Below are 14,419 nucleotides of genomic sequence, written 5' to 3' on the forward strand. Positions count from 1 at the left end.
ACAAGCATCCTATGACCGGTTTCAGGGTTTCACCCCTCTTCAGCCAGGATAGCTTGATTCCAGTGGCATGGAGAGCACGGGACCCACGTCTGGACATACCCTTCCCACTCGGGGTGGCAAATGAAAAAACAACAGTTGATGGACAGAATGCAGAACAATGTAATACATTCACCCCAGTACAGAGATCTGGGCCTAAATCCATAGTTTTTTTGCTCACCATTCTGGTGTGAACCTGGGCTTCTATTGGAATTCTCCAGGACATATTATCAAGCCCATTATTGCCGCTTTTTCCTGCCGCTAAACCGGCGATAATTTTAACGCCGTCCTTGATAATATGCCCCTTAGTCGTTGGTGTGCCCATGAGTTGGATTCTGGAGTAGGTTTACGCAACTACTGACACAAGTGCCACTCCTGTGGCATCAAAGCACTTTTCAGTAGTCTAGGGACACCTTTTAGAGTATTTTCTAATTTCCGACACAGAACTGAGTATAGTTGAGTTTGTAGTGATGGGGTATCATATCCCCCCTTGTGAAATACCTTTCAGTCTAACGCAAGTCAATAGGTAAACGCAAGTTCTCATCGTTCTGTCTCAATGATTCCCCCCTTCCATTTACTCATATGTTGGCCTGTGTGGTACAACCCACCTCAACAGTATTTATTTTATCAAAAGTATAAAAGGCCGAGTCAGCCTACCAGAACTTGAATTTCAGACCCACTAAAGTGTCAAAAAAGATCTTTCACAAAGCAATGGCGTCGTTTATTTAAGATCACAATCTGCATGTGTTCACAGCTTCCTGTTCAGATCCTGTATTCTTGTTCTTCTCAGAGTGCTAAGGGAAGGCACCCTCACAGAGTTCACATTGCTAGGTAGGTTAGTGGGTAACACTTGCACACTTTCATCCCAGTGTGGTTGTGACTACCAGCCTGATACACGAATATAACTTCGGACGTAAACTAATAATGCTAAAATATTGGGCAGGTAACATAATCTCCAGACTCTAAATGCATTGACGGGAGCTGAAAAGCATTGTGCTTTTCCATTTGAAGCAGGTTCCATAGCATAGAGAAAGCTTGGGGCAGATTTACAAGCCCCTTGCGCCACTTTTGCGTCACTTTTCCCATGTTAAAAGTGACGCAAAAGTGGCGCAAGGGGCTTGTAAATAAACCGCCTTGTGCGCGAGAAGTGCAAGGCTGTACACGACTGTCAGCGGGATCCGTGAAAAGGAAGTGACGTAAGTTAGACTGGAACCTATGAGTTTAATGAGCGAGTATAACAAATAAAAAGTAAAAGAACAATGTTGTGAAAATGCTACCAGGCCTTACTTTGAGAACAGTATTGAATGTGCCTACGGAGGCATAGGTATCAAAGGTGTAGCAGGTGCAGTGGCACCAGGGCCCGAAGGTGTGAGGGGCTCACTGCTCCCCACTTACGTCTGTCGCGAATAACCCAGTCAGCTCCGTTTTCCTTGCTTGCATTAAGGTCCGTGGTCGCTTTGCTAAGCCACTGTTTCTGGGAGACATACAGTCCTCAGCGACTACAAGTATGACTGATTGATTCCTTATGGCCCCTAAACTCCATATGGTATGACGTTCCACTTTACAATATGTCTTGCAGGAGAATCCTCATAAAACTCCATGTGGGTGGTTAGGACTTGCTGTAATATTTAGGACTGCATTATAAGCTTTTCAGGACTGACATTATTTTCCAGTCTGGACCTGACACCTTATTCATTCATTGAGCGACTTCCTTTTCATGGATTTATCTATGTCTAATTTGACAACTGCCATTCCATTGGTCATGAGCATTATTCACGGCGTTCCTTAAAATTCTGACCGATTTTTCGACACCAGTTTTTAAAAAACACGTTTTTGGCATGCAATAAGTGAAACATTCAGCCCAAACAGCCAAAGAATTCAATAGAAATTAACCTGTATTTACAATGGAATTCAGTTCTTAGAAACATAAGCCATGACTCAAGTAAATAGTTGTTGCTCTGCTGCCATCTCGTGGGCAGTTAGTATACTTTCAGCTTTGTCAAAATACTAAATCGCTCATGTGAATCTGACACAGAAGGCAATTATTAAGCAGATATTCATATCTGCCAAGTAAATGTATATATGTGAGAGTATGTACTGCAAATCTAATTATAAGTTGTATGTTGAACTATGCTAAATTTTTCTGGGCAAAAATCAACAGTTAAGGCCAGGGAAAGCTGTGAGGACTGACTGAGAGGGGCCAACTGGGGGTCACAGGTTTTGCAGATGGCAAACCAACAAATGCCCAATGAACAGGGCCGTTTCTACCATTAGGCAAGACTAGGCGGCCGCCTAGGGCGGCAAAAGGGGAAGGGCGGCAAAATACAAGTTCTTTTACATCTAATTTACAAAGCTGCCAAGGTTTCAGATTGCTATGTGGGCTAGGTCATTAACGAAAGAGTGAAGAAAGACTCAGAAATGAAGAGGGGGTCTATGAAAGAATGTTTAACGCCGTAGAGGAGGCAGGGGCAGAGAGGTCAGGAGCGGGAGGGGTAACAGGGAGAAGGAGGAGATACAGGGAAAGGGGGAGATTGATGGAGGAGGCAAAGATAGAAATAAAGTGTGAAGTGGCGCCGGCGCGCGGGAGGCCTCCGAAAAGTGGTATGCAAGAGGTGAAGCTGCACAAGACAGCAGTGCGACGAGCGCGTGAGGCAGAGAGCGAGGCTAGAGTCCGGCGCAATGCTGGGATCTGGAGTGGGGGCGGTTGGGAAGGAGGGCGCTAGAGGGCCGCGTGGAGAGGACAAGGCTCGGGGACGTGCAGGAGGCACTGCGAGAGACGGCACAGCGGAGCGGGGATAACAGGGGGGAAAGGAAGGCGGGATAGACGGAGGGGGGAGGAGACAGCCAAGGTGTTGCGGTGATTCGGGCGAGAGAGAGGGGTGAAGAGGGCATGGGAACTGTAGGGGGTGCAGGGGGGGGAAAGAGGCGGAAAAGAAGGTTGGGGCCACACAGCCTATTTGAATGTATATGAAGCTAGCGCCGAGAAGGGCAGGGGAGGCGCTAGAAGGGTGGGCAGAGAGGGTCCGAGGAGGAGTGCTCAACGAAGGAGTCACAGCCGACGGCCGTCGGGGCCACCCTTGTAATCAGGGCCGTTTCTACCATTAGGCAAGACTAGGCGGCCGCCTAGGGCGGCAAAAGGGGAAGGGCGGCAAAATACAAGTTCTTTTACATCTAATTTACAAAGCTGCCAAGGTTTCAGATTGCTATGTGGGCTAGGTCATTAACGAAAGAGTGAAGAAAGACTCAGAAATGAAGAGGGGGTCTATGAAAGAATGTTTAACGCCGTAGAGGAGGCAGGGGCAGAGAGGTCAGGAGCGGGAGGGGTAACAGGGAGAAGGAGGAGATACAGGGAAAGGGGGAGATTGATGGAGGAGGCAAAGATAGAAATAAAGTGTGAAGTGGCGCCGGCGCGCGGGAGGCCTCCGAAAAGTGGTATGCAAGAGGTGAAGCTGCACAAGACAGCAGTGCGACGAGCGCGTGAGGCAGAGAGCGAGGCTAGAGTCCGGCGCAATGCTGGGATCTGGAGTGGGGGCGGTTGGGAAGGAGGGCGCTAGAGGGCCGCGTGGAGAGGACAAGGCTCGGGGACGTGCAGGAGGCACTGCGAGAGACGGCACAGCGGAGCGGGGATAACAGGGGGGAAAGGAAGGCGGGATAGACGGAGGGGGGAGGAGACAGCCAAGGTGTTGCGGTGATTCGGGCGAGAGAGAGGGGTGAAGAGGGCATGGGAACTGTAGGGGGTGCAGGGGGGGGAAAGAGGCGGAAAAGAAGGTTGGGGCCACACAGCCTATTTGAATGTATATGAAGCTAGCGCCGAGAAGGGCAGGGGAGGCGCTAGAAGGGTGGGCAGAGAGGGTCCGAGGAGGAGTGCTCAACGAAGGAGTCACAGCCGACGGCCGTCGGGGCCACCCTTGTAATGTAAATACTGAAGGGAGAGTGGCTAGAGAGGAGGGGGAGCAAAAGAGGAGGCTGGAGAGAACGAGAGGAAAGGAGTTAGGGGCATACAGAGGAGGGGGGCAAAGGAGGCAGAGAGGCAGGGCCTGGGAGAGGACAGGCCATATCGATATGGAGTAGGAAGAGCAGGGTAGTGTGGAAGACCTAGGGGCAGAGACCAGGGGAGGCGGGGGGCTGAAGGTCTGTTGTGGATAGGACTGGCAGAGACATGTAGGCGGGTGTGGAGGTGGTTATGGGGCCTAGTGTGGCGGGTGAAGGTTGCAGACGGGGTAGAAGATAGGGGCAGTGGTGGCAAGGAGGAGGGCTGAAAGTTCAGGGGTAGAGGTCTGCCACATTGAGCTAACCAACACAGGAGCTCCATCTGTGATACTCACAGCACATCTGGCCATGATGCTGCATGGCTCATCCATACAGCGGAGGACTCATCAGCACACCCGGCCATCAGGACAATAGGGATTCCCATTAAACCCTCCCACATATCTGGACATACCTTGGGGCTCATCAGCATATCAGGGCGTCATGCAAGACGTATAGATACAGCATAGGAAACCCAAGAGTCATCAGCACGCTCAGGTATTCAGTTAGACTCGTCATTAGCACCGGTCTGGCTCTAAGAGGCATTAGTATAGCAGTGGACTGAGTAAAACTCATCAGAACTTCCAGACTCATCAGCTGGTAAATCGGCTGCACCAGCACAGCAGGGACACTTAGCAATATATCAGCAAATCAGCCTGTGCTCCAAGACTTTTTAACATTGTAAACACAACCCAGCCTTCCAGGAGGACTCATCAGCACATATGGACACGCTGGCAACTCCTCAACACAGGGCCTGTTGTAAATTACATCACATGCGCAACTGAACTCCGTTGTAAATCTCACCAGCAAATGTCTTGGTTCAGAAAACCAGCTGAAAAGCCCCTGAGCAGAGCAACCAGAATCCACCTCTCATGTCAGTTATGACCCAGGTGAGCTTTTTTTGGGGGGGGTTGAGTTGCTGGGCGTTGAGTCCCAGTGACACCCTCCACCCCCACCGAGTGTTCACTTTTGTTATAGAGAACAGTAAAAATAATATGTCCTTTTTACCAGAGAGAGAGAGAGAGAAATGCAACAGAAAGAGATAACAGAGGTCGAGAGACTTATTGGGGAGGGGTTGATTAGGGGCGCCAGCAGACAACAATAGAAATGGAGGGAGACACCCAGAGAAGGAAAGAGAGTGGCAAGCAGACCGACCAATGGAGTGAGAGAATAGCGGGAAGGGGCACACGGAGAGAGACACAGAGTGAGACAGTGAGAGATGCACCATCGTTTGGGACTGAGGCAGGACAGCTAGTGAGAGGGTTGCAGTGTCTTCTGCTGTGGTTGTAGCTTGCGAGGTGAGTATGACCTTGTTAGATGGGGTGCCAGGTATCTCAGGGGCGTAGTTATTAGTAGTGCAGCATGTGCAGTGGCACCCGTGCACAGTAGTGTGAGGGACCCACTTCACCCTAGTTAGTACTGTTTTTAGTACCAAACCAAGGGATTGGGAGAGGGGTGCAATTTCCTCTCATGCATTAGGACCGATTGGGAGAATTTCAGTGCGGTGATGCGGACCACCACACTGAAATGCGTTAGTCTAATGTCTGATGCGTGATTCTTGACAGGGCTGAATACATTAATTCTTCTAGCCTAGATGACAGGGGGAGAGAATGATGGTAGTAAAAGGGAGGGGGTGGCATTTTTCAATTCTCGCCTAGGGCGGCAAAACACCTAGAAACGGCCCTGCTTGTAATGTAAATACTGAAGGGAGAGTGGCTAGAGAGGAGGGGGAGCAAAAGAGGAGGCTGGAGAGAACGAGAGGAAAGGAGTTAGGGGCATACAGAGGAGGGGGGCAAAGGAGGCAGAGAGGCAGGGCCTGGGAGAGGACAGGCCATATCGATATGGAGTAGGAAGAGCAGGGTAGTGTGGAAGACCTAGGGGCAGAGACCAGGGGAGGCGGGGGGCTGAAGGTCTGTTGTGGATAGGACTGGCAGAGACATGTAGGCGGGTGTGGAGGTGGTTATGGGGCCTAGTGTGGCGGGTGAAGGTTGCAGACGGGGTAGAAGATAGGGGCAGTGGTGGCAAGGAGGAGGGCTGAAAGTTCAGGGGTAGAGGTCTGCCACATTGAGCTAACCAACACAGGAGCTCCATCTGTGATACTCACAGCACATCTGGCCATGATGCTGCATGGCTCATCCATACAGCGGAGGACTCATCAGCACACCCGGCCATCAGGACAATAGGGATTCCCATTAAACCCTCCCACATATCTGGACATACCTTGGGGCTCATCAGCATATCAGGGCGTCATGCAAGACGTATAGATACAGCATAGGAAACCCAAGAGTCATCAGCACGCTCAGGTATTCAGTTAGACTCGTCATTAGCACCGGTCTGGCTCTAAGAGGCATTAGTATAGCAGTGGACTGAGTAAAACTCATCAGAACTTCCAGACTCATCAGCTGGTAAATCGGCTGCACCAGCACAGCAGGGACACTTAGCAATATATCAGCAAATCAGCCTGTGCTCCAAGACTTTTTAACATTGTAAACACAACCCAGCCTTCCAGGAGGACTCATCAGCACATATGGACACGCTGGCAACTCCTCAACACAGGGCCTGTTGTAAATTACATCACATGCGCAACTGAACTCCGTTGTAAATCTCACCAGCAAATGTCTTGGTTCAGAAAACCAGCTGAAAAGCCCCTGAGCAGAGCAACCAGAATCCACCTCTCATGTCAGTTATGACCCAGGTGAGCTTTTTTTGGGGGGGGTTGAGTTGCTGGGCGTTGAGTCCCAGTGACACCCTCCACCCCCACCGAGTGTTCACTTTTGTTATAGAGAACAGTAAAAATAATATGTCCTTTTTACCAGAGAGAGAGAGAGAGAAATGCAACAGAAAGAGATAACAGAGGTCGAGAGACTTATTGGGGAGGGGTTGATTAGGGGCGCCAGCAGACAACAATAGAAATGGAGGGAGACACCCAGAGAAGGAAAGAGAGTGGCAAGCAGACCGACCAATGGAGTGAGAGAATAGCGGGAAGGGGCACACGGAGAGAGACACAGAGTGAGACAGTGAGAGATGCACCATCGTTTGGGACTGAGGCAGGACAGCTAGTGAGAGGGTTGCAGTGTCTTCTGCTGTGGTTGTAGCTTGCGAGGTGAGTATGACCTTGTTAGATGGGGTGCCAGGTATCTCAGGGGCGTAGTTATTAGTAGTGCAGCATGTGCAGTGGCACCCGTGCACAGTAGTGTGAGGGACCCACTTCACCCTAGTTAGTACTGTTTTTAGTACCAAACCAAGGGATTGGGAGAGGGGTGCAATTTCCTCTCATGCATTAGGACCGATTGGGAGAATTTCAGTGCGGTGATGCGGACCACCACACTGAAATGCGTTAGTCTAATGTCTGATGCGTGATTCTTGACAGGGCTGAATACATTAATTCTTCTAGCCTAGATGACAGGGGGAGAGAATGATGGTAGTAAAAGGGAGGGGGTGGCATTTTTCAATTCTCGCCTAGGGCGGCAAAACACCTAGAAACGGCCCTGCCAATGAAGGAATGAAGAAGGGCTCAAGGTGCAGGACCTAGCCATTATAAAAAGACTGAGAAAGGAGGTATGAAAAAAAGCAGCATGGGAATGTCAAGGGCTGGACGTGGTGAGCTTTTCAACTGTCGAGTCCTGGTTTCCACGAGGTGGATGCAAAGAAGCCAGTAGCCACAGTACTCCTACATTATATAGTTTAATGTGTAAGAAATAGGTGTCTGTGGAGATGAGCTGCTTTAAATAAGGAAAAAGCCAAAAAGGTTTAAAAAAGCCTCCAAGTCTTCAATAGCAGAATCACAGCTCAGCTGATGAAGAGAAGCCCCAAGTAAGTTTTAGTCAGGAAGGACTAACTGACCAGAAGATTCTCCGTAGCAGCAATGTTCCTAAATTAAAGAATTCCAGAAGACCTATGAAGCGTTGAAGGAAAACTCAAACTGCATTGTGACACATAGGAGAGCAGGTCCATCCTCTTTTATGGGAATGAACAGGAAATATGAAAAGGAACCTGAGAAGAGATTGAGCAGAGCCATCTTGTATTAGTCAGTTTCTCAATCTATAGTGTTGGAAGGTGTCAGTTCAAAAAATATTGAGACTGGATTGCACGGCACATCTCACCTTGCCCTATATTGCCATTGTGATACCAACGCTGCCCTTTCCAGCCCAAGACCTCTGGAAGGGAAATCAAAGATGGCCACCATGTCTCTGATAGAATGCGCAACCCGACTGTGGAATCAGCACTGATGGGAAAGAGAGAGCAGAGAGACAGTGTGCCCCTTGCTACTCTGTCTGATGTCCCCTGACCTCACCGGCCACTGAGCATCCCATGCCCACCACCAGAAGCAGGGGTACAGAGCTGCCAAGGTTTCACAATGCTCATTTGTGATATTTTCATAGTTTCAGTTGAGTTATGAGTGACATTCAACGCCCAAATGTGTGACACTTAGGGACATATTCTCAAGGATCTATCGCCGAGTTAACGGCCCTTTATCACAGCCAAAGTCGCGATAAATGTATTTCCCCATTCACAAGCTAGTGCTAACAGCCGATACCTGTGATAGCATCCGCAAAAACATCGCCACAGATGGCCCCTGCAACTATCGCTAATGAGATGCAGAGTAGGCGATAAGACCACAAAACAGGCGATAAGGCGTGTTAGCAGCATTAAATTAACACTGCTCTGGTGTAAAGTCGGACGACAACCTGCACCATCAAAGGGAGCCCAGCCCAGAGCCACACATGAAGAACAACAGATGCCATGGAGCCACCGACCATGCATCCCGGAGCCCCGAGAGGGCAACAACACCCACCGCCACCACCCCCAGGCCTGTCACCCCCCACCCCCGGACCCTCCCTGCCCCCCCCCAGACCACCACAGAGGCAGCGCAGACAAAGACAGCGGACCTTCAGGAAACACTCCAGTCTCACAGACCTAACACCAGACAATGTCAATGCCCACGACAGGCTCAAAAGAACAACCATCCTCTGTATCCTGACCATCATTGCCCACAGGCTGATGGTACCAACACAGCAGACAACCAACATCCCACCTCAGACAAAGCTGCTGGCTGTGCTGCACCTGTTGGCCTCTGGTACCTCCCAACCAACAACCGCCAGAGTCGGAGGAGTCTCACAGCCAGCCCCATCCAAGTTCCTCACACCTGTCCTGGATGCCATCATCAGCTAGGTACCCTAGTACCTATATGTCCCCCACAATGCGCAGGAACAGCTGGAGACCAAGCAAGGGCTATACGCCATAGCTGGATTCCCGCACGTGTTGGGGGTAATCGACTGCACACATGTCCTACTTGTGCCCCCTGCCGACACTGCACACAATTACCGCAACAGACAGCACACACATTCCATAAATGTGCAGGTTATAGTGGACCACCGGGGACTCTTCACCAATGTCGTCGCCAACTACCCAGGCAGTGTGCATGATTCCTTCATCTTCCGACAGTCCATCATCCACCAGCGCTTCCAGGATGGCACCTATGGGAATTCCCTGCTTGTTGGTAAGTACCAAATGAACAAACCACACACCTCAAATCCACAATCATGCAACTCACAATTCTGGCAATGCACATGTTACAAAATCACATACAACATGCCAAACAACATGCCCACCCACCAGACACGACAGCACAACTTACTGTGGCAACCTGGGCTAGCCATGTACATGAGCCATCAATGGCATGGCACCTCAGCCACACAATAGCGGAATGTGGGGAGAGGTGGGAACCAGGCATGTGCGAAGGAGGCAAATGACCCATAAATCAGAATGTACACAATGCCAAATGTGGCGGAGATGTGCTGGACAGGCTGCAGTATGCAGACCACAGACACATCCATGTCTACATGCACCGCTGGTGTTTGGAGTGTAGTGGACAGTGGATGCAACCATGTCACCCCAGCCAGTGGGGAAGATCGTGGAAATGTAGCCTGTCACATCCCCCATGTAAGCGTGTGCGGGGTGGGCTGGCCCGGTGTATGCCAGGCACGCGTAGGGGTGTGAATAAAAAGCACGTAGCTCAGGGCGTGGTTCTCTTCCAGAATGCCCAATGTGTATGCCAGGGTGGCGCCTCCCACCCTGCCACGAGGCTGACGCTGTCACCGTGAGCTATGTTGCCTGTGATCCTATGTGCCTGCTGCACCTCGGGCCGCTGGTCCCCGAACCCGTCATACCCACCCCTGCGCAGCCAGGCCTCACTGCTCACCTGCCGACACCGGCGTGTGTCAAAGAGGGCCCACCACGTGCCTGCGCAAGCTTCAAGCCAGAGGCCCGCGACCTTGTCAGCCTCCTCAGACCATCACAGCCTTTGTGACACAGGCCCGCTGTACTCCTTTCTCATTGACGTACTCTACCGCTGCCTCCGGCCTACACTACGGTCAAGTAGGTCACACATTAGAAACTGAGTCTTGATTATGCAATGGCAGAGTACACACTTTATGGCTGAGTTGATATCACTGTACTCCCTTCGATGTGGTGCCACTGACTCTGTGCATAGCATCCGAACGACACCTGTCTGTGGTCCCTTGCTGACTACTGCCTTCATCCTACACTGCGGTCGAGTAGGTCACACATTTGGAACTGAGTCTTGATTTCTGCATGGCGGAGTTCATATCAATGTACGCAAGGAGATGAGTAAGAGGAAGACGCGGTTCAGTCCGGAGGAGAAAAGGATCATCGATTCGGAGGTGATCGAACACTGCCAACAACTGCTCTGGTGTCACTAACTCGTGGCTGTGGGCCCCTGCTGGCCACTGCCTCAGGCCTACACTGCGGTCGAGTAGGTCACACATTGGGAACTCAGTCATGATTTATTTATGGCAGATTTTATCTCATTGCATCCCCTTTCAGCTCCGGTGCCACTAAGTCTGTTCCCTGACATCCATGTACACTTTCTGGTTGAACTTTGGGGGCGACTGAGTCTATGGACTGGGGGTTGTCTTCCTCATCATGTCTGTGATACTGACTTTGTGGCAAAAACGAGACTGTAGCATTCCACTCCTTCATTTGCCGCTTCCGGCCGGCTTCTGCCCTCTGCAACACCTTCCACTGTCCCCCGCACACCTCTGCTACATTCACCTTTGACATCGACGAGGACCCACTCACCTTGCACGACCCGATCTCACTGCACCGCAAGTCATCGTCCTGTGGTGGGGTGCCTGTGCTAGCCGCAGTGCATCCAGGGCCACTAACTCTGTGCAGCTCAAGCCAGGGACCCTGTCCAGTGAGATATTGGATGGCCTCTGAGACGATGGCCTTGGGGTCTTCAATGCCATGTGTCTGTGGCTCTGCGCTGTCCGCTGTCTCCGGACTCGAATGCGGTCCACCAGGGCTCACACATCAAATCAAGTTCTGACTGGCAGTCGTACGGAGGTGGGGTTGTGAATGATGATTCCGTGGCTCTTCGTGTGGTTCATTGCAGGAAATGTGCACATGCATGTGTATCTGTCGCAAAGTGGGTCTCTTTTGTGGGGTGTGGGTGGTCCTTGATGGGACTTGAACACCCACGAATGTGATCTAGTTCGGCTTCCATGATCTCTGACACCACCATGCACCTGTTTGGCCACCTCCTTTTGGCATTCTGACACCTGGCATTGGAATGCGATGTTTGCCTAGGTGAAGTGTTGGGAGCCAGCTGTGGTGGAGGGTGCTCCCTGCTGTGTGGTCTGTGCAGGGGCCGGGGTCTCCTCTGTGTGGCTTGGCTGCCCTGCTCCTGGGGATGGGTTGCCTAAGATGTCCATGGGCTATTGTAGGACATCGGTTTCGAAGGTGTGGTGGTCCTCTCCAGCATCACTGATGAGTGGTCTGGTCTGCTCTGCTGGAAGGGTTGTTTGTCCATCTGCAATGTGAAGGGGAGATGCATGTTGACATTGTGTTGGAATGTATGTTGGCACATTGTTCTAGTTTACATGCAGACTGTATGACTATGTACATTGTGACTGTTTGGGAGGTGCTGTATATTTGTTGCGTGACAGTGAAAATTTGGACTACATGACGGATGTGTGGTTGTACACGTGTATTTCCATCTCACAGTTTCCTGCTGTGTTAAACGTGATTGGCCTGCTCTTCGCATGAGCGGACCCAGTTGTGTCCTCTGTTTTGCAGTGTCGGTGTTGCACTTTGTGCCACATTGTCGGCGGATGTGCTGTTCTTGCTGTGTGTGTGCTGCAGTGTGCCACGGGGATCAGGGACATGATCCAGGGTCATTGTGGGTGTGCAGTGTGCTACACATTTTTGTGCATGTGTGACATTGTGCCCATCTCCCCCCATACCCCCAGTCCTTGCTCGTTACTCACCCTGTTGATGTTGTGTCAGGTCCCACCGAGCTGTGTCTGGACTCCCAACTCCTTGCGCCGTCTCCACACTGATGACTGTGACCTCCAGTTCCTCCTGTGGCACAGGACCCCCACCTCCTGTTGCCGCGGCTGCCTTCCTATTGGCAGTGGGTTTGTGCTTGGTTTGGCTTTTCACATCATGCCAGCGCCTCTTGTCCTCCTCCATTGGCCTCCTCGACACTCCGACTGCATTCACATTGGTCTAATTGTGTGTCAGTTGATGGTAGTGTTCTGTCACATCCGTGAGGCTGATCTGCTTTTCCTGTGGACTTCACCCCGTCTTCCTCTCACTCTTCTCCTTGGCCTTCCCCGACCCCGTTGTTCCTTGCTGGTGGCTTGTGGGGCTTGTGGGGTTCGCATTGGCCTCTGCACTCGGTCCGGGTGCATCCATGGTGCCACGCAGTTACTATTTTTCTCCCTTTTTGTTCTGTTGCTTTTATTGTGCATTTTCCCACATGACGCGTGGAATTTGCAGGCCTGTGCCTGGTTTTCACGGGTTTTTGTATCGCAATTGGCCTCATCGCAACTTCTTTGGCATTCGTGTTTTGCATTTTTGCAGCGTCGCGTTGACTTTATCGCGGACGTTTGACACATTATCGTGGGCCGATCGCATGGTACCGCCGGCTTGGGAATACCATGTTACCACAGTGTTATTCTCCCACGATAGACTGCGATGTGAAGAGTTGCTTTAAGCTACTTTTGCGGTAGTTTTCACGCGTTCTTGAGAATATCCTCCTCAGTCTTTCATAGTAAACTACGACATTGTTTTACTGTCTAAAATGTAAGCAAGACTAGTCACAAAACGGGTGTATCTGCTGTGTTTTCAGGGCATATAAAGTCAGTCTCGGACACCGCACTGCTTTAATGTAGTGTGACCACTGCTGTTGTGGTAACTTTAAACTACTGCGCCTCCTCTAGCGCCATCCCACCTGAGCATGATCAAGCTACGCAATGCCGCAAAACAATACAAAAAAGCAAAATCCTCTCATATCAGAGCCCTCGTGAATTCTACAAAAAACAAACCGAATCACCTATTCGAGGTTATCCTGTGGACTACAAACACCTCCACTACTTCAGCTCCTAAATCATCAGTGCCCCGCTGTAACAACTTAGTGGAATTTTTTGATAAAAAAGTTAGAGACAACCATAACTCACTACCAACCAGCGACTCCTCAGAAATGGATGAGATTCTACAATGCAAGGCGCTGCATTCATGGTCATCTTTCTTGCCAATTTACGAATGCAAAATACAGCTAAAAATCTCCAAAGTAAAACCCTCAAACTACCTGCATGACGCCATTCCAGGTACTATTAGCAGGTTTGGGCGTAATGGGGCTACGTGGAGCATCGCGTAGTGTGGCCAAATCTACGCACACTTGCGCACTCCGCCTAGCCCCACTACGCGCCGCCTGCCTCCCACCCGCCCTCATTTTAAAATACTTTAAAGTATTTTAAAGTAAGAGAAAATGCCTTACCTGCGGTGCGGCGTCCCGGGGCTCCCTCTTCCTGGTTCAGCGGCAACTTCTTCTCACAAATGCGCATGCGCGGACAGCCGCGCATGTTCATTTCTCGTGAGAAATGCGCATGCGCATTTGTGAGAAGAAGTTGCCGCTGAACCAGGAAGAGGGAGCTCCGGGATGTCGCACAGCAGGTAAGGCATTTTACTTACTTTAAAATACTTTAAATTATTTTAAAATGAGGGCGGGCGGGCGGGAGGCGGGTAGCAGGCAGCTCTGCTCTGCTGTGGCATGTGTGTAGCGCTGCCTGCTATGCCTACTTCATGAACCGCTAAGCAGGCAGCACTATGTACACTCCGCAGGTGGAGCGGAGCTCTACGCCCACCATTAACTATTAGCAAATCTCTTGCCACTCATCTAATCCCCGCATTGATCAACATGGTCAATGCGTCTTCTAAACAGGGTATATTTCCAGAATGACTAAAAGTGGGTCAAGTCTTTCCTCTATTGAAAAAAAAACCTTTTGATACAGAGAACATGAACAACTACCACACACTCCCACTCTTAAGC

This window comes from Triturus cristatus, chromosome 9, assembly GCF_964204655.1.
Source record: "Triturus cristatus chromosome 9, aTriCri1.1, whole genome shotgun sequence".
In the NCBI taxonomy this organism is placed as follows: Eukaryota; Metazoa; Chordata; class Amphibia; order Caudata; family Salamandridae; genus Triturus; species Triturus cristatus.